The sequence below is a fragment of the Fukomys damarensis genome, unplaced genomic scaffold (assembly GCF_012274545.1).
Source record: "Fukomys damarensis isolate Sample0158 unplaced genomic scaffold, DMR_v1.0_HiC HiC_scaffold_29, whole genome shotgun sequence".
In the NCBI taxonomy this organism is placed as follows: Eukaryota; Metazoa; Chordata; class Mammalia; order Rodentia; family Bathyergidae; genus Fukomys; species Fukomys damarensis.
Genome location: NW_022900941.1, coordinates 20,320,948 through 20,340,890, shown reverse-complemented (window position 1 = coordinate 20,340,890; position 19,943 = coordinate 20,320,948). Strand labels below are relative to the sequence as shown.

At 36.4% G+C, this 19,943-nt stretch overlaps 1 long non-coding RNA gene across 2 annotated transcripts in view; it reads left to right on the top strand.

Annotated features, from left to right (window-relative positions):
* LOC104849643 overlaps positions 1-19,943 on the top strand; it is a 196,825-nt gene that overhangs the window by 27,159 nt on the left and 149,723 nt on the right. For both annotated transcript variants that reach the window (XR_004514723.1, XR_776805.3), the window contains exon 2: positions 6,387-6,473. This is a non-coding gene — a long non-coding RNA (uncharacterized LOC104849643). The remainder of the gene's footprint in view (positions 1-6,386; positions 6,474-19,943) is intronic.

Sequence of the window (19,943 nt, the reverse complement as noted above, 5' to 3'; positions counted from 1 at the left end):
CTAGGGGAAGCTTTTTTGAGGAAGTAAAAATTGAACAGAGATCTGAAGATGGGAGTTCGTAAAGAAGTTTGGATTTGAATATGCTTTAAATATGTGTGGACTGTTAGTATTGACCCCACAACTAAGTGAGGGATCACATTGGAGTCAGGGAGTGGTCTAGTTGGGGAATATAAATTGGAATATCATCACCATGTAGATATTATATAGAGTTGTGGAATTGGTAAGAGAAGTGGATCAAGAATAGAGCCAAAAACCAAGAATGGGAATGAAACAATATTCAGGACAAAGCAGAGAAAAATTAAACTGAACAAGAACCAAGACATTTCACAGAGTACAACATGATAATAAAGTTTCAAAGCTTGCTGGTTTATTGAGTAATACAAGGATATCAAATCAATTGATGAATGTAGCATAGTAAAGTGATAATAACATTAATAAAGAGTGATTGATGAGGAGAAAAATCTCCTTATAGAGTTAAAAAGAAAATAGAAAGTGAGGAAGTGGAGACTAAATTTAGATAACACATTCAATAAATGTTTTTTCTAAAAGCAGAAGAAAATCTGATCATAGAAGGGGACAAGGAGCCAGGAGTATTTGTCTATTTGTTTGTTTCTTTCTTTTTTGTGTTTGTTTTTGCAACATGCTTATATAGATTATTAGCTGGGGTAGGGTAGGGTGTGCTGAAGTAACAAACTACCCCCTGAACCTTGGAAGACCACAAAAATATTTATTTCTCATTCATGCTGCATGTTCAAGGTGAGTCATTTAGAGACTTGTTCCTCATAATTTGTGTTTCAGTCTTATTGAGGCACCCTGAATTACATCTGCACCAGCTTAAATATTCAGCCTCCTCAATTTCTGCAGCAGAAGAGAAAGACTAGAAAAGAATGAAATGAATTTTAACTCTCAGAGCTAATGTATTTCTAGCTGGTCAGAACATATGACCTGCCTGAGTAAAAGGGCATGAGAAGCATAGAATAGCAAAGGAAATCTTTAGGGAACATCATTGCCTCTGTTATATAGCCCATAGGAGGAGTAAATTTCATTTAAGAAGCAGATTATTGAACAAGCCAATATACTTCTGGAGAAACTGGTTTTAACAGCCCTCTCTGAGTAAGGATGTTTAATCCATTGTATCAGGAGAGAAAGTTGAGTATATGGATATTAATTCATGTTGGTATTGGAAGATTTGATTATAGAGATGAGAACATTCTCTTATGGGGTCCAGTATTTTGGGGGTGCAAATAAAAATCAAGAACATTGATTAAAAAGGATTCAGATGTGTTATGTACATGTACCAATTCTCCATGGTGAATGTAAACATTATGCACTACAAACATTTACTAATACCAAAATGAAAAAGAGGAAATTATAATCTATAGGTTTAAAAAGAAACTGTGAAAAGTAGTGTTGTTTTATTTTGTTTTTGTTTTTGTTTTTGGTACCGGGGATCAAACTCGGGTCCTTGCACTTGCGAGGTAGGCCACCGAACCACTGAGCTAAATCCCCGGCCCAAAAGTAGTGTTTTTTAACAGTGGGAAATAAATTTAATGAGAGAAAATGGCAAAAGCAGCATGGCATACTAGTTACATGGCACAGAGTCTGGAGCTGCACTGTCTGGAGTGATTTACTTAGCAGCTGTATCTTTTAGTCTCCTGACCTACTAAGTTTTGAAAATAATAGCACTTATATGATATGATTGTTTTGGAGTTTAGAATAGAACTCAGCACTGTCAACTGTTATTAGAACAGCCTGACAATGAGACAACTTCAGGTTTACAATCCTAAATATGAAATGATGTAAGTTAATACAGCTGCATGTTTTTTCTCTAGCAATTGCTAGTAAGCAGATACAGAGCAGACAGATAGTTAAATCTAGCCAGGGTGAGGCTAGATGTATGTATGTTCAATACTGTATTGTCAGGAATCTTGCTCCCCAAGTCTAGTATTGTTGTACGTCTTATTCTTTTTTCTGTGCTCTATGAACAGATTTTGCAAGGTCAAACTTTTTGGAAGCCCTACAAAATATTAAGAGGGTAAGAAAGCCATTTGGATTAAATTAGTTCTCTTCCTCAAGAAAGAACCATTTATGATTTATAAAAGTGGCACATTTGGCAGCAACAAACCTACAAGTCTCTTCATGAGGAACTATCACTTAGAGCCACAGAAGTCAAGCACATTATACTCAAAGCCTCTCTCCTTGAAGTAAAAGAAATTATCTCCATACTAAATAAATTTATATTATTAGGGTAAAGCTCACTTTACTTTTCCCACAGGTGATTGCTTTTTTCTTTATTTTGGAATTCATGAGTATTTGTAACTTGATCCTTCGTGCACACCAGGGCATGCACTTCATTTTTTTCTTCCAGCTTACACACTACTTTCTTAGTCTGTAATGATCTGAAGCAATGTCATTAAGATAAAGAGGATAATTCCAATGAAATTGAATGGACAAGCCAAATTCTCCACCTTTCCTACACTGGGATCTGTAAGGTGCCCTCAATCTGTTACTATGTAATAACTATAGACCAGTTTTCACCATGTTTTTTCCCCGCCTTTAGAAAAATTTACTTTAAGGGCCAGGAATTTAGCTCAGTGGTTCTCCCGCCTTCCTCACAAACCCAAGGTCCCAAGTTCAATCTCTGGTTTAAAAAAATTTTTTTACTTTATTTTTCCCCAAAATTGCATCTCCTCTTTAATAACCTAGGGTTTACAGAAATCTTTATATTTTTTATAGTAGATCTAATCCATTGTGATTCCCTTCCTTAAAAAAAATTAGATTTCTGATTGAAAAGGTAAAAAAAAAATAGCAGTCTTCACCATAGCACTTTCCAACATGCATTAAAGTCTGGTTATAAATTATTTTTTATTGAGTTTATTGGTACAATCTAGGTATACAATACAGTTACATTCATCATTGGGATTCTGTACCTTTACATAATAGGTCTTGATTCTCATTTTTTTCCCTTGTTCCTGCCCTCCCTTAACCCCCTCCTCCCCTCCCCATTTACAAACACTTTATTTTCATTTTTTCAGTTTCTCATATTTTTTTCCTCTCCCTTATTACCTTTCCCCCACCCTTCCCACTTTACCTACACCTTTAGCCCTTTACTTGCTATTTCACATTATTAATTATCTCATTAGGATCCTGTGTACTATTATAGTTTCTCACACCAAAGAAACTATTTGAAATTTCAGTTAAAGAAGTCTCAGTATGAACATTAAAAATAGGGAATCCTAAAATAAAACTAAAAAGGAAAGTAAAAGAGAAAAGGCAATGATATAACATTAAAATAATCCTTAATTCTGGAGATGAAAATGGTACCCAAACATAGTTAAATTGCTTCTTGCTCTTATAGTCTTATCTTATTCTTTTTTTCATTATTTAGAGAATACTTTATTAGTTTCTGTAATCAACCCCATGTAGATATGACCTTACATATTTAATACACTGCATGACCCCTGTACACATGGAAAAAAATAAAAAATAAAAATAAAAATAAATTAACATTTCTAGACCAATATGGTTGTCCATTTCTGTACAATGCCAACTCAACACAGTAAATTGGAATGACTTTTTCCAAAGTTGGCAGCACTGTTAAAGTTTCCCAAAATTCAATTTATATATATATATGTATATGTATTTATATATATATTTATATAAAAAGACTAATAATAGTATGTTATGCATTGATAGCAGCAACAGCTTTTCCAGGTTCTGCAGTCATCTGAACAAAATTATAGACATTCAGCACATTCCATTAAAAAAAAAACAAAACAAAAAAGAATAATATCCAGAAAACAGCAAAGTTCTGTTGCCATTGTGGTACCTGGCACAATTTTTTTTTATTAGCATCTTAATCATCATCTGGAAAGAGAACATTCTAGAGTAATATCATTAAATGTAGCTCTGATAAAGCATGGTCTCTACTATGTATCATAAAGCAGATACAAGTTATTTTACATTTATAGAGGTATGATACAGTACCGTCCTACATCAATGATACTAGAATCAGTTTTGGTTTGAAATTTACTTTGTCTGCAAATAAGATTGCTACCCCTGTTTTTTTCTGGGCTCCTGTCACATGGAGAATTGTTTTCTATCTTTTCACTTTCAGTCTATGGGCTTCTTTTTGCACTAGGTGTGTTTCTTGTATACAACATATTGTTGGATTTTGCTTCTTATTCCATTTTGCCAGTCTATTTCTCTTGATTGGTGAGTTGAGGCCATTGACATTGCTGGTTATAACTGATATGTACTGTGTTATTATTGACATGTTATTGGCCTTTTGTTGACTCTTTTTACTTTTTCACCTTCTCCTTTTAATTTCTTGCCTTGCCTATTTGATTTGCTCTGTTGGGCCTCATGGTGTTGTTGCCTTCATTGTCTTTTTCTAGGATCTTGTTTAGAATTGCTTGTAGTGCTGGTTTGGTATTCATGTAGTTTCTCAGGTGTTCTTTGTCGTGGAAGTGTCTCATTTCCCCATCCATTTTGAAAGAGAGTTTTGCTGGATGCATCAGTCTAGGTTGGAGGTTGTTCTCTTTTAATACTTGAAATATCTCATTCCAGGCTCTCCTTGCCCCAAGGGTTTGTGTTGAAAAGTCTGCTGTGATTCTGATGGGCTTTCCTTTGCATGTGATTTGTTTCTTTTCTCTTACTGCTTGTAGTATTTTGCTCTTCTGTTGGGTTTCTGGGATCTTGATTATTATATGTCTAGGTATAGATTTTTTTTGATTGTGGCTACTTGGGGTCCTATATGCCTCACTTACCTGAATGTCAAATTCTTCCCCTCTGTTTGGGAAGTTTTCTGTCATTAATTCTGTGAACAGCTTTTTTAAATCATTTGTATTTTCTCCTGCTACTTCATGTATTCCTATCAGTCTTATGTTATTCTTCTTTGCATCATGTAGGAGTTGTTGCATCGATTTCTCATGATCCCTTACTGTTTTTAAGAGACCTCTCTTTTTATGATCACTGCAATCTTATCTTCTATATCTGAGAGTCTATCTTCACATTCTTTTATTCTGTTGCGTATACTTTCAATACTGTGTTTAATCTCCTGGATATCTGCTTGAATCTGTTTTATGGATTCCATTTCTTTCCTATGTTGGGCATTTATTTTTCCATTTCTTTCTTATGTTGGGCCTTCATGGCTTCTATCATGGTCCTGAGCTCATCTATTTGTTTGTCAGTTTCTGCTCTAGAGTCTCGAATCACGATTGCCATTTTGCTCACTATCACTATGGTTATCTGGGAAATTATTTCTGTTTTGAATTTTTCTAGAGCCTGATTGATCTGTTTTGTTACTTCCTGTGCTTTGAGTTCAGGGTGTCCTGGTGATTCACTATCAGCCTTTTCATCCTAGTTTTCCCTACTGTTTGCCATTGGTAAACTGGAAGTCTGTCCTTGTGTCTTGCTTAAGTGTTTTCTCATTTTTATTTTTGTTGTCAGACTGTCCTTGGTTTAATCTCTGGATTATCACCCAAATCTTCCTGATTTAGTTGCACCTAGCTTCTCTGTCTCTAATGACCCACAGACATTCTCATCTTCATAACATCAGAGAAACAGCTCATCAAATCAACCGCAATGCTTTATCCCAACTGTTACAATCAGCAACACATTAAGATCAAGCACAACTTTGACACTGACCACCGGTGGTAGTCACTAGTCTATCAACCTTAAATCATTTGAATTAAATTGAAATCAAGAAGCAGTCCAGTACATGTCTGCAGTGAACAAAATTTTGATATAGTATATTTACCATTTAATGGCTCAGACAGAGCAAGGATGCAAGACCCCTGATCTCAGTTAGCTGATGGCTGAACCCCATGACACTGACTGACCTCGGGGTGCAAGGCCCAGATTGAGTTCCCCAACCTTCTGAATGGTGGAACTCCACAACGTTCTGTTACATGTTTCCCACACCCTTTCTTTAAAGATGTTCAAAGTTGGGAACTCAGCAAAATTCCCTTGATGACCACCTTTGCCTCTGCAGAGTGGGTCCAAAGACTGGCACAATCAGGCTGTCTAAGAGTCCAGGGGGGGCTTGTAGGGGTTCAGGGGCGCCCACGCAGCTACCTTCCTGGCACTGGAGAGATGGCGGCTGGGATGGGAGCAGGTGCGGTTCTCCTTCCCTCAGTGGATCGGGGCCCAGGCTACCTCCAGGCGCTTGAGCAATGGTGGCTTGGTTGGGAGCAGGCGTGGTTCTCCTCTAGTTATAAATTAAATGTAAATAAGACTGTAGAAAAAGAAAAAGATGAAAACTCAAGATAAAGAAACTAAAATTGCAAAATAGCCTGATGCCAAAACCAAGGATAAATTGTAATATCTATATTGCTAATGGAGCAAGATGTTCTATAACCGCATTTTTATATTTCCAAACACAGGCTTCTATGACCTGGACAACTAAAGGCACCAGTTATTCTTCTGTTCCATCAAGTCCCTGCTGCTTATTTTATTTGATCTATGGAATTGTGAGTAAGCTGGTTTTTTTCTGCCAATTTTTAATTCTCTGTCCTTTATTTTTTAAATATAAATAGGATTAAAAGTGAATATATAAAGCATCTATTGTATTTCCAAATATTTTTACTACTTTCATATATTACTTTATAATTAGAGAGTGGAAGATACTGTTTTAAAACATAATACTTTAGAGGACTTAGAGGATTCATTGGTCATATTATATCTTTTTTAAGTCAAATCTGTGAAAAAGTGTTTTATTTCTTACTTAATATGTTTTCTCACAAATTGAAAAAGGGTATCTTTTTATGTGAAGCAGGAAAGAAATTAATCTAAAAATTAATTTTATTTGAAGCAGAGTAACCAAATGATTGTTTGGATTCTTACCCAAAGTAGAATGTATGCTTAGAATCTGCTTTAAAATATAATCTGAGAAATATGAAGAACTCAAAAGGGGGTAGAAAGCCAACAAAGAGCTAGAGAGTCTAGAGGCTATAGCAAAGGGTACTTTTCAAGATAATAATATCTGTAATGTGGAAATAATTACTGAGACAATCTATGTCCTTAGATTAAGGAGGTGCTGTGGCATATGTGAAAATATAGATATTCTTAAAGACACTTATAGCTAGAGTATTGTGAAAGAACTTTGAAACTGCTGATTTGGAAGTACTTGTGTTATACATTCTTATCGTTGATTTTATTAAAGCATGGTTTATACACATTGAAATGTATAAATATTAAATGTCAAATTTTATCAATTTTGACAAATACAGTGGCCACTGTCCTGATTAAGACAGAAAACATTGTAATCATCCTGCAAGTTGGAAAGCCTTCTTCACAGACTCTTTGGTTTCTTTCCTGTTTTGGGCTTCTATGAATTTAGAATATGCTGTGACTATTCTTTTTATTGATTATGTACTTTGTTAGTACATGTTTACAGTATATAATGATTACATTTATTGTGGGGAGTTTTTAAATTTTTGCAACACATCTTAATTCGTTTTTGTTCCCTTCCATTCTCATACCCCCCTGTTCCCTCCAACTCTTGATCCTTGCCATTTGATAAAGCTCTTATTTCCACTATTCCTTCAACTTCTCTCTTTTAATTCTTTTTCCTTTTCTCCCCTTCCCCTCCATCTCTTGTTCCCTTTACCATTTGAAAAAGATCTTCCTACTTTCTATAATCTTTTATTTTACTATTTGCTGTTTATACACAATGGAGTACTACTCTACAATAAAGAAGGATAAACTTGAGGCATTTGTGGGTAAATGAATTTAGATCATAATGTTAAGTGAAATAGTTCATACATACAATTTTAAATATAGCATTGTTTCTGTTATGTGAAAAACTCAAAACATAAATAAATTGTACATTATTGTGAATATAAACACACATCTACTGGGCATATGACTCAGAGTAGTATTGGTATATCACAAGATATGGGTATGTTGATATTTAGTACATATTTGGTGATTTTTTTTAATGTAGCTAGACCAATCTACACTTTCACAGCTTTTCCTTATACTTTCCAATACTTAGTATTGTTCATATTTGTAACTTTATGCAAATTAAAACCACAGCAAGCTCCTAGAACATCGGCAAATAATGAGAACTAACTGTGGTTTTAATTTTCCTGGTGACTGAGATGGGTTTTTTTCCTCTCTATTATTGGATATTTTGCTATCCTCTGTTATTTAAGCCTACTTATCAAATTTCATTTACATGTCTATGTTTTGTGTATCCTCATTGCCCCGCAATCTGTGCATCCCTGAAAGGTAAGGGATGCTTTTAATAGTAATTTCTATTCCCAATGTTTACCACTCTGCTCTACTGCATTGAGAATTTGAAAAACACCAGTCTCAATGAAAGAAGTGAAATTATAAAACAGCGCCCCCTGTCTGTCAGGTGAATTTTACATTATCTCAGTTAACCCCAATTCTAACCCTATTTGCAGAGCTAGGAAGTGGCTTACATTGCTATAGTTTCAAACAGAATTTTTGGATTCAAAAACTATTCTTACTCCACCGAACCTATCATAATGGCTTTCATTAGAAAAAAATTATTTGAGTATAAATAAGTATAAATAAGGATCAAAATGTATAATTGATATTGTGTAACAGGAAAAAAGGTCTCAAGTTGTAGGGAAAGTGGGAGGGGTAAGGAAAGTTAAGAAGGGAAAAGAAAAAATAAGAAAAGAAGGAAAAAATGTAAGTAATGTCTTTGTAAATAGGGAAGGGTGGAGGGGTTGAGGGGAGGCCAGGGAAATGGGGAAAAAGTAAGAACCAAGATACGTCATGTAAAGGTACAAGATCCCAATGATGAGTGTAACTGTACTGTCTACCTAAACAGTGCCAGTAAAGAAGAAAAAAAAGAGAAAACATTCTTTGACTCCATTCATTCTACACCCATTTATAGTCTGTAATGGCAGATGATGTGTTGCTTCTCACTGGCCATGTTTCTTTTCTGTTCTCTGGACTTACAGCTAAACTACATTTCCCAGGACATAGGAAGTCAGTCAGGTTGCATCTCTGACCAAGCCATGGCAGAGGAATGTGATTTTGTTTTGTTCATGCCTCCTCCTGTTTTCTCCCATAAAAACTTCCCACATGGAAACCTCCACTTAACTGTTCCTGTGGAACACTAGGAGTCCATGTGTTGAAGATGGAGTTTTAATTTGTTATGAGGATACTAGGTTGTATTATTCCTTGAATTACTATGTGGAACAGAAAATTTGAGCCCATCTCCTCCTCCTACCATCACACTGGCCTCTCACCATTGCACATTAAGCTTTTATCATGGTAGGCCACAGAGATTTCAGAGTTTATCACAGCAGTCTAGCCTAATATAATCTCTCTTTAGGTGTCAGGTATTCAGAGATAAACAGCCATTAAACTCAGGAAATTTCAGTTTGATAAAAAAAATCCTAACAATATTACAAGTGTTACAATAAAGGTACAAACCAAATTCTATGGCAAATGATAAAGGCAGAGCAAAGCTACTATGTAAACTTATGGAATATTTCACTAAGGTGATAATATTTTTATGTTGCCCTGAAAGAATTTGATGAAAGCAATAGGCATTTCAAGTTATAGAAATACTGTGTTTCCTGAAATAAAAGACCTAGCTGGAAAATAATTAGCCTTGAAAACTAGAACTCAAATATCCCAGTCCCAATCAGCCTATCCTTACTGTGCGTGCCTTACAGAGTAGCCACCAAGCAAGAGAAAAGTGATGGCTGGCATTTTTGATCAAGGCACGTGGGTAGTATGAGAAAATACATGGAAAGCTTAAAAAGCACGGTGTACTTCCTAGAGATGTATGAAGATCTATGTACGTGAAGTACAACTCTCATAAAGAGCATTAGGTAATACTACAGAGAGCTAAGTTCAGTAGAGATTGATAGGCAGTTAGAAAAGGACCACACCCAAACAGAATGAGAACAGAGGTTGAGTACTGAGTTGCGAGAAATGGGTCCGTGAGGTAGAGACACAATGATTAGTCCTGGGAGCCTCCTTGGAGATGAACAGCAGCTCAAAGCTGTACTGGTCTGTACTTGCTGCATTATCTGGTCCAGCAAGCCTGAACAATATCACATGCACATAGAAACAATGTAACAAACAGGTAGTTAGATGACCCTCACTCCTAAACCTTCCAGAAATTCTTTTGTTCTTCTGTGCAGCCTTGCTATGTATCTTGTTTTTCTATTACAGAAATATTAGCTAAGTGACTGTACTTGTTATCCTATAGGTTGATTATAAAAGCCCCTAGACGAAGATCCTCAACAGCAGCTCACTTTTGGGATCCCCTCCTGCCTCTCAGGAAATTTCTCTTAATAAAACACCTACTCTTCACCTTCTCTGTCCTCGAGTCAATTCTCTGGTGTTGAGAGACACAAACTCGGCACATTTAACAGGTTGGGAGTTACTCCCCTGTAACAGTAAGAGGAAAGTCCAATAAAATAGGCTGGTGGCTGAAATTGAAAATGTCATGAAAAGGAATTAGAACTTGTTCCTATGATCTGTGCAGAGCCATCTCTCATGAATTGTAGGAACAAGAAGCTAGGAAATCATTCGAAGGTGTTGCAATTATCCAGGTGAAAGAAAGAATGAGAATCAAAGCTAAGACACTGTAAATAGGAATCAAGAGGAGGTAAATTCTTAAAATTAATACTGCTGTGGAGGCAAAAAGAATGATATTCTGACTTTTCCTTTTGTTGAATGTCACCCACTACTAGAAAAGTACTGTATAAATCAACTTTGAATGAATCTTTCTTGTGTGCAAGTTTCATTCCAGATACATGTTACTTTTTAAAATATCAATTGTTGATTTATTTCTCTAATTTTTAGAACTTCTAAAGCACATATCCTCTTAAAATATTCTCATCAATAACATCATATCAGTAAAAAACCAAGTTATGGTTCTGCAGTCTTTATTTTTTTACATGCCCTTCCTCAATTTACCATTTTTTGTTTCCTGTTTTAGACTAAAGGCAAGCAATTTAATTCTAAAAACAATTTGTGAGCCTTGTTGACACAGTTAATTTTATATAAACCTGGGTGCTTTGTCTCCCAAAAGAATAAATCTGAGGGCAAAAGAAAAACATACAAGAAATAACACTTATATCTTGCTGGATATCCCCCAAAAGGGAAAAGTCCTGGATATTTTCTTTGTGTCAGCCTTATATAGCTAGGCAGAAGTGCATGTGTGTGTGTGTGTGTGTGTGTGTGTGTGTGCGTGTGTGTGCATGTTTGTGTGTGTTGGGTGGTGCTTCAGAGGAGATAAATTCAAAAGAGTTCTAATAGAAACTGGTTTTCTGGCATTTCTAATGTTTTCTCTGAGTCTACTTGAAGTCGTGGTCTAGAGGTAGAGAGGAACTATCATAGCAGATACTGGATTACAGTCTTATGCCTTGGAGGAAAGAGTCCTTATCGTTTTCTTTTCATCCCAACATGTTACCCTTTGTTCTTGTGTTTATCTTTGCATCTCTAAGCTTGGTCTGGCTGTTTGAATTATGTAGCTCTTAACCTGAGTGGGATGTTTTCTTTTCTTTTTTGGGACCCTATCCACTAGACCCTATAGGCCTTATCATTAGGCCACTCTGACTGCCTACTCATAACAGCTAAACTAAACTACCATACTACCATGTTTTTAGCATAGCAATAGGCTCTAATGATAAAGAGACTCTAAAGCTCAATTTCTGCCTTTATAGAAAGCCAGGCCTCCTGTAGGTAAGGAAACAACAATAGGTCAAAAATGAGGTGCACAAACATCAAATGGCTAAAATGCAGTCTATGATAACTACCAAGATGAGAGTTCAAAATGCTATGAAGATTCAAAGGACTGAAGTTAAGGAGTTAGGTGTAGTTGGCAATGTTTTTTGTAAACTATATGCAGTGTAATATAGGTTTCAGTGAAGAGTGAAATGTTGGTGATGATGATGATGTGGTGGTGGTGGCAGTGATGGAGGAAAACAAGATCCTTGTAGCACTTAGAGTTGTATCAGTAAGTGCGGAGTTGCCTTCTTGCTTGCAGCCAGGCATACTACTCATTCAGATGCAAACCTGATCTTCTGCATTAATGATTCAAAGCACTGATTCTGTAATAATAGTGATGATAACTGTTAGCAGAAAAGTCAATTTCTGCTGCTTGCTTTTCTTCTTCAGGGGATTAAAGCTAGTTTTATAAAACCATCCTTGATTTTGAGAATAAAGGAAACACACAGGAGGAAATACATCACCAGGGATTAAGAAAGCTCATGTATCAGGATCAGTGTGGGAACAAACCAAGAAGCTTGGCAACAGGAATGAAAGAGCAGTTTCTTCACCTCTGCCACTGAAAATATACTTACAAACTGAATCACAAGCACAGGGGAAAGGGTAGGCCACTGTACAATGAGGAGACTTAGGGGAAAGAAAGCAGCAAGGAAAATTTTAGCTTAGTTTTTGTAGGGTTAAATAAGGCTGATGCCAGGAACATCAAGAAGTAAATTTCCCAAAGGGGAAAAATTTTGGCAGAAAAATAGAATCATGTGTTTAGAAATGAACATTATTCTTTCAACTGTCGCAACAAAAACTCTGAATTGTTTAGCTAGAAATGAATTTTGAAAAGAACATAATAGATGCATAATAGATGCATTCATTCATTCACTCATCCTCAAATACATATTGAATGTCTTTTGTAGACCAGATTCAGACAATGTAATCTCCTCTAAGGAATGTGCGATTGTGGAGGATGATTCTTAGGGGGAGGGGGGAGGGGGTCTAGAGACAGAGACAGAGAAAAAGAGAAACATCCATAAACTGATAAGTATTGTGAATCTGTGTGAGTTGCTAACTATGGAGAATGGATTTCTTATCTGTCTGGCAACGTCTAGAAAGAGTTCCCAGAGGAGAAACGATCATGAGTAAGGATATGCAGGGTGAATAGGAATGACTATGAGAAAAAAAAATGGAGTAAGCCTTTAAGGCAAAGGCAAAAAAGTGAAAAACAGATCATGCCTCAGTAATAATTACAGGTCACAGTCACTGATGCGTGCTAAAATTAGTGACTAAAAATTTGAGGACAAACAAAAGTTATACAGTCGCAAAGTATCTCTCCCAATATATGTAGTAATTATAAAGATAAAGACAGTAATCTTACAGAATAAAAACCTAGCAGAAACCACCTTCTAATGGATAGAGTCAATATCGCCAATAATAGACATCCACATTAGGAACCCCAGGTATAAGACACTGAGAAGGACACATCTTTTATGTGCTATTCCTGTCGAAAATGCATATAACTTCAGTGTAATTACAATAAAACAAGGAAAACAAAAACTGAGGGAACTTCAACAAAATAATTGACCAATACTGTTCAAAAGTGTCAATGTCAGGAATAATAAGGAAAGACTGGGGAACTCTTATACTCTGTAGACTGATAGGAAGAAATAACTAAATACAAATTGAGAGCTCAGTTTTTCTGTAGAACAACAAAAAAAGGAGGAAATTGGTGAAATTAAATAAGGTCTTTTATTTAGTTAATATTTTTTTCAATTCGAATTTCTTTTATTTGATAAATGTGATAAAAGATGTGAGGAAAGAGGAGGGAAGGATATATGGAAAGTCTCTGTACTGGTTTTTCAGTTTTTCTGTAAATTTGGTTCAAAATTTAAAAAGTTTAAAAAAAGACACCTCTTTGAGATAGTAGAGTGTACATATCGGTGGATAAGTCCACCGATAAAATCTTAGCGTAGAACATTTGTGGGAGGGTTGGGAGTTAGCTCAGTGGTTCCGCCGCCTGACTCACAGGTACAAGGTTCCGAGTTCGAGGTACCAAAAAAAATAAGAATATTTGTGGTAGATGAGGTAGGCCAAGTCCTTCCTAAGGAGTTTAGGTTTAATTCTGTAATGACGACAAGATTTGGGGGCAGTTAAACAGAAGAATATCCTAATCACATATGTGTTTATGAATACCTGTTAGGTTGTAGTGTGGACAGGAAGGTAAGAATGGTGGAGTCATGAACTCTGTTAAAGTAGCTGTGAAACAAGGGCAAGATACTAAAGACTTCTACCAATATAGTTGCAAAGAGGATGAAATAGGATGACAGAGTTCCACGGCTTTTAAGAAATTAATCATTATTCCTTTGCAACACAATTAAAACTAAATATGAATGTTTCTCAGACTTTTTTCTATACCAATTATCCATATACCTTATGTGTAGCAGGAAACAGAGACAAAGAACCTTTACTCTTCTCCTGAAGAGTTGGCAGTTCCTCTAGCTGATCAAGATCACTAGGGCTCAGGAGCCTAAAAGCTCTTAGCCAAAAGTAGCTTTATTCCTTTGAAGATGGAAAGGGTTGTAAGGAAAAATAACCAAGTGCAGTTATTAAAAATAATTTTTCTTGAACCTCATAAAAAAGAGAAGGGGGAGATGAGAGAGAGAGAGACAGAGAGAGAGGAGAGGGGGGGAGACAGAGAGAGAGAGAGCACTCTTCTAAACCACTGTACTTCCTTGCATGCTCCCATTACAGGACTCTGATGCATTTATTGCTCCCTTCAGAATGTAAGTACCCATGCTTCCACTTGAGACTGTCTAGCTCTCCTGAGTTGTAATTTATTCTAGAGCTTCAATTTTAAAAGAAACAGAAATGGGAAAAATCTCCAGATAAGAAGGCTGAATTATATATCCTTCATAACCTCTATTCCATCTTGTATGCTCTGCTAGTTCCTTGAATGCTTCCTGAAATTGAAGCCCAAATGACCATCAAGTGGATTCATAATGAAGAAGCAGAAGGAGCAAGAAGTTGCTTTCCCCAACAGTCTTCTGTCTGCAGTCCTCTTCTAGGGATTTGTGCCTCTTAAATTAAATTAAATTAAGTATACCTCCTGTTCTCCCTGAGTGTTTTTGTGATGAAGCAGAGACTCCTGATAAGGAAGGCTGTATTAGGTCACTGCCTTGTTGTTGTGTTCATTGTTATTTGATCCCTGTCCTTGTTGAGCAAAGCAGGAATGAAACCTGTATATGATAAACATCTTAAGTGAAACAGTAGCATGAAGTCCAGGGTGCACTGTGGACAATGAGAAGAATTCATAAAATTCAAGAGAAACTTTCAGTCAGAAATCTCTTCAGCCAAGTCATTTTATTTTCTATTTAAAATGTCACTAATAACCAGATATTACCCACATTGATTTCTACTTTGATCTGAGTCTTTTGTTGCTTAATTTTTCAAATATTGGAGTAGACTAAATGTCTGTCTTGTCTTAGGCAGAAGAAGAAAGAGTTGAGACCCTGGAAGTTCTTTCCATGAGTCCCTGAAAAATATATCAATACTCATAAATTATGGTTTTGCTGCTCCCAGTTCACCAATACCTGTGTACGGCACATGGTGTGAGTGAGCAAGATAGACTGGAGAGGCTTAGACCCCTCTTTTCTCTTTTTTGGCTGTCTGTCTTCAGGGAGTATGTGTGTGCTCTTGCCTGCACCTTTCCTAAACTTAGTACTTGAGCTGTCTTTGAGAGGACTACAATTTTCTAGTGTATATGAGATTGGGGTGCAGTTTTGAGTACACAACTGTTGTTTTTTATTTAAAACACAAATTCAGTTCTGCAATTGAAATAGTACAGACTGTGACCTCTTTGTGTTTGGTATAGACATTAGAAATACTTCTGTTTATAATCTCTATGATCTTTAGCAAACTATTTTACCTTCTAATTTTCAGTTTTCATGTGTGTAAATGGGATAATGCCAGTACCTCTTGTTAAAGGATTGTTACTGATGAAATGAGTTAGTGGAAATGGCTTAGAAAAATATTCTTTCAGTGCCTCTTATTACTGCTATATCTTACAGAATTTGAAGAGTGGTGATGAGAAATGCTTTTTATTAGGTCTCCCATAAGATCAGACAACCAGTACTTGGTATGTGCACGCAAAAATTTCATGATTCTGGCTTCATACCAATGAAACAGACAGATAAGTAAATTGATCCTGCAGTAAAACACATGAATGTTATAATAAAGTGTATACCATGCACCACGGGCACACGGGCATTGAAGCAACTGACAAAGCAAGTGTCACTACAGCTGTACTCAAGCCCAGTCCAACACAACTGAGCCCAGGACCTAACCCTTCATGTCAGTGTTCGCCACCATTTTCTGCCACACAGTGATCCGTGCCCTTTCACAGCTCCATGCCTGTGCTTCTGGAAGTCCCCAGATTCAATAATGGGTTGACACAGTTCCTGAGGCACCCATCCACGTGAGTGACCGACCATCAGCTGAGGATCGAAAACATCTCTGATTATAAGACAAGACAGAGAAAATTGAGTTTATCAGAAATGAAGAGGACACTGTGTGCCAGATGAGGTTTGTTGTTCCAAGCAGCAGAAGGAAGATCAGAGCAGTTAAACAGGAAAAGGCTTTATTTAATAGATATTTAACAGACCACAGAATCACAGGAAGCAAGTTGGAAGTTAAGCATTTGGAGAAATGTCCCTGATCTACACTGCAAACTGGACTGTTAAGAAAAGTTTATCCTAAAAGACAATTTTCCATTAACACCACCACCACTGTGTGCTGAGATTTCTGACTGTACTGATGCCTCCTTTAAAGCAGTGAATAGCTTTACCACTTGTGGAGCCTCGGTGGGTTCCACATGCTGGAGGTTTCCATTTTAATCTTGCAACAAGGAAACGGACTGTGTCAGTTCTTGCTTTCTTACATTGCTTATTTTCAATCACATTTTGCAAAAGTGGATTCACATCCCCATTCCAACTGCAGTGAAGCTGCTAGTCCTTCCTTGAAGTGGTGTTGGAAAACAAGAAGCTAGAAAATGTTACCAAGAACCTTAGAGGAAGAGGGAGGTACCTCAAAGACTTGAATAATAGTAGAAATACCTTATAAGATTTTTTTTCTCTCTCTCTCCTCTTCAGAATGATGAAGAGATTTTGCTATGGTCTGAATGTTTGAGTATTACTTCCTTAATTCATACATTGATATCTAATCACCAACATGATGGTATTAGGAGGAGATAGCTTTAGAGGGTAATCAGTTCAAATGATGAGTATGATGCCCTTATAAAAAGGTCTCCAGAGAGCTCCTGCCTCTTCTCTATGTAAGGATACAAGGAGAAAGTGCCATGTCTGAAACAGAAAGAGGTCCTCAACCAACAGTAAATCTGCAGAACCTTGGTCTTAGTCTTCTAAGTCTCCAAAACTATGAAATATAATTTTTTATTTAAAAAAATGCCTAGTTTATAGCATTTTACTGTACCAATCCAAATGGATTAAGATAGGGTTTTATTTTTTATATGCCAGATCTCAGAAAACTAAGTGAAAGGTTTACAGTGTAGATTTCTTTTATTTACCATTCTCCACAAATTGGTTTCCTTCTCCCTTAACTGTTTAAGATATAATGAAAGCAAATTAATTTGAATATTCATTGAGCTATTAGCCTACAGGGGAAATGTTTCCACTTGCTTTGGCATTCAACAATGTGCCATTTTAAAGATCTCTGCTCATGTCTTTTAAAATATAAGGACTTATATTGAGGCCATACTCTTAAGTGAAATAAATAGGACACATATGTATAAATACCAAATAGTTTCTCTGGTGTGAAAAATTAAAAATGTAAATAAGATTCAAATTGTATAATTGACGATGTGAAATAGGAAGAAAAGAGCTAGTGGTGTAGCGGAAGTGAGAAGGGTAGGGGAAAGGAAATAAGGGAAAAGAAAAAATATGGGAAAAAGAAAAAATGGAAACAAAGTTTTTGTAAGTAGGGAAGGGTAGAGGGGTGTGAAGGAAGGGCAGGATATGTGAAAAAATGAGAACCAAGACCTATCATATAAGGGTACATGATCCCAATAATAAATGTAACTATACTATATACCTAAAAAGTACCAATAAACTCAATGAAAAAAAAGTAAGGCCTCCTCTTGCTTAAATAAGGAGAGTGTCCAGCATTGCCTAATAGTCAACACCTTCTGCAATCTTGGCTAAAATATCTTTCCATCTTCTATTATATGCTTTTGCTTACTAGGTGCATCAACTACACTGGATATAACAGGCCTTCTCTACTATCATTCTTTGGCAAGCATTATGAATTCAGGTTTAAATCTTGGCTCTGAATTGAGATACAAAGCTGCTTTGGTCAAGTTTTCCTCCCTAAAATGAAAAGCAGTTATGCTCTAAAATAGATATTCAGAAAATGTTAGTCATTATTATTGATCTTTGTTCTGTCTTTATACTTCTCTCACTGCTAGTGTTCTACCTCACCCCCAAGTTAAGATGAAATCCAGATGCTCCCCCAATACTATCCAGTACCTCCACCGCAGCATTTGACCTTCACACACCGCTGTGCTCTGTTATCCCAGTAAACAGCCCATCCCAGCCCCATGCGCTGCTTTGTATTCAGGTCACAAATTTGCTGTCCCCACCTCCTCTTTTTAGCAGTCAGAATTTGTGTTCTCCACACACAGGTAAATTGCTTCTATGAAGCAAAATTTTAGCAAATATTTTCTGGTTTAAGTTAAATATTAATTTTTACCTTTTTTCACACCCTTGCATTTTGTCATTGAGACATAGGAAGTTACAGAGTTTTAACAGAATATTGAGCGATTCTTTCATTTCCATATGTAACTTTATTTGTATAAAGCGTTGCTTGAATTACATTGCAAGCTTCTTAGGCGTAGGGAGGTTTCCCTAAAAACATTGCAAATAATTACAACTGAGGAAGGAAGTCATGGAAAAGCCTGAAGTCCAGAGGAGTAGTGGAATAACAAAGGAAACTCTTAGTACTTCACAGAAGGATGACAGGGAACTTACATCTGACTCCAGGATCCAAGTAGGGGATCTCTTCAGGTGAATGCAGCACCAGATATGGAGTCAAATTCAGTTTTTTCTTCCCTTGAAAGATGATCAGTCGACACTGGTCTAGCAAAAATCTGTGGTACTGGACATTACTGGGTTGATTCCTTACTGACTTTATTTTATTTTATTATTTTTTTTTTTTTGAGACAGGGTCTCACTGTGTAGTTGAGACTGACCTGGATCTCACTGTGTGTTGCCCAGGCTGGTCTCGAACTCACAGAAATCCTCCTGCCTCAGCCTCCAGAGTGGGGTGATTATAGGTGTTCACCACCATGCCCAGCATGTAGTGACTCTTTGTTTTTTTTTTTTTTTGTATCTCTCCTTAGAGATTTTTTAAAAATTTTTAAAATTATTTTTCTTCACTGAGTTTATTGGTACATTTTAGCTATACAGTACAGTTACATTCATTATTTGGATCTTGTACCTTTACATGACAGGTCTTGGTTCTCATTTTTCCCCTTGTCCCTGCCCTCCCTTCACCCCCTCCTCTCCTCCCCATTTACAAGCACTTTATTTCCTTTTTTTCGTTTTCTCCTATTTTTTTCCTTTCCCTTATTACCTTTCCCCTACCCTTCCCACTTTCCCTACACCTTTAGCCCTTTTCTTCTTATTTCACATTGTCAATTATCCCATTAGGATCTTGTGTACTATTATAGTTTTTCACACCAGAGAAACTATTCAGTATTTACACATGTGACTAATTTATTTCACTTAGGAGTATATCCTCAATATGTATCCATTTTCCTATGAATGAATCTAATTTCTCATTCTTTATGGCTGAGTAGTATTCCATTTTATAGAAAAACCACATTTTCTTTATCCAGTTTCCAACTGATGGGCAAATGGGCTGTTTCCAAGTTTTAGTTATTACAAACTATGCCTCTATAAACATAGGTGTGCATATATCACTGTGGTATGATTCTTTTAATTCTTTTGGAAAGATACCCAGTAGAGGGATGGCTGGGTCAAATGGAACCTCTAGTCCCAGCTCTTTGAGGTACCTGCATATTGATTTCCATAGAGGTTGCGCCAGTCTGCACTCGCACCAACAGTGGAGAAGGGTTCCTTTCTCCCCACAACCCCTCCAATATTTGTTATTGGTTGATTTCTTTTTTTTTTTTTTTTTTGGTACCGGGG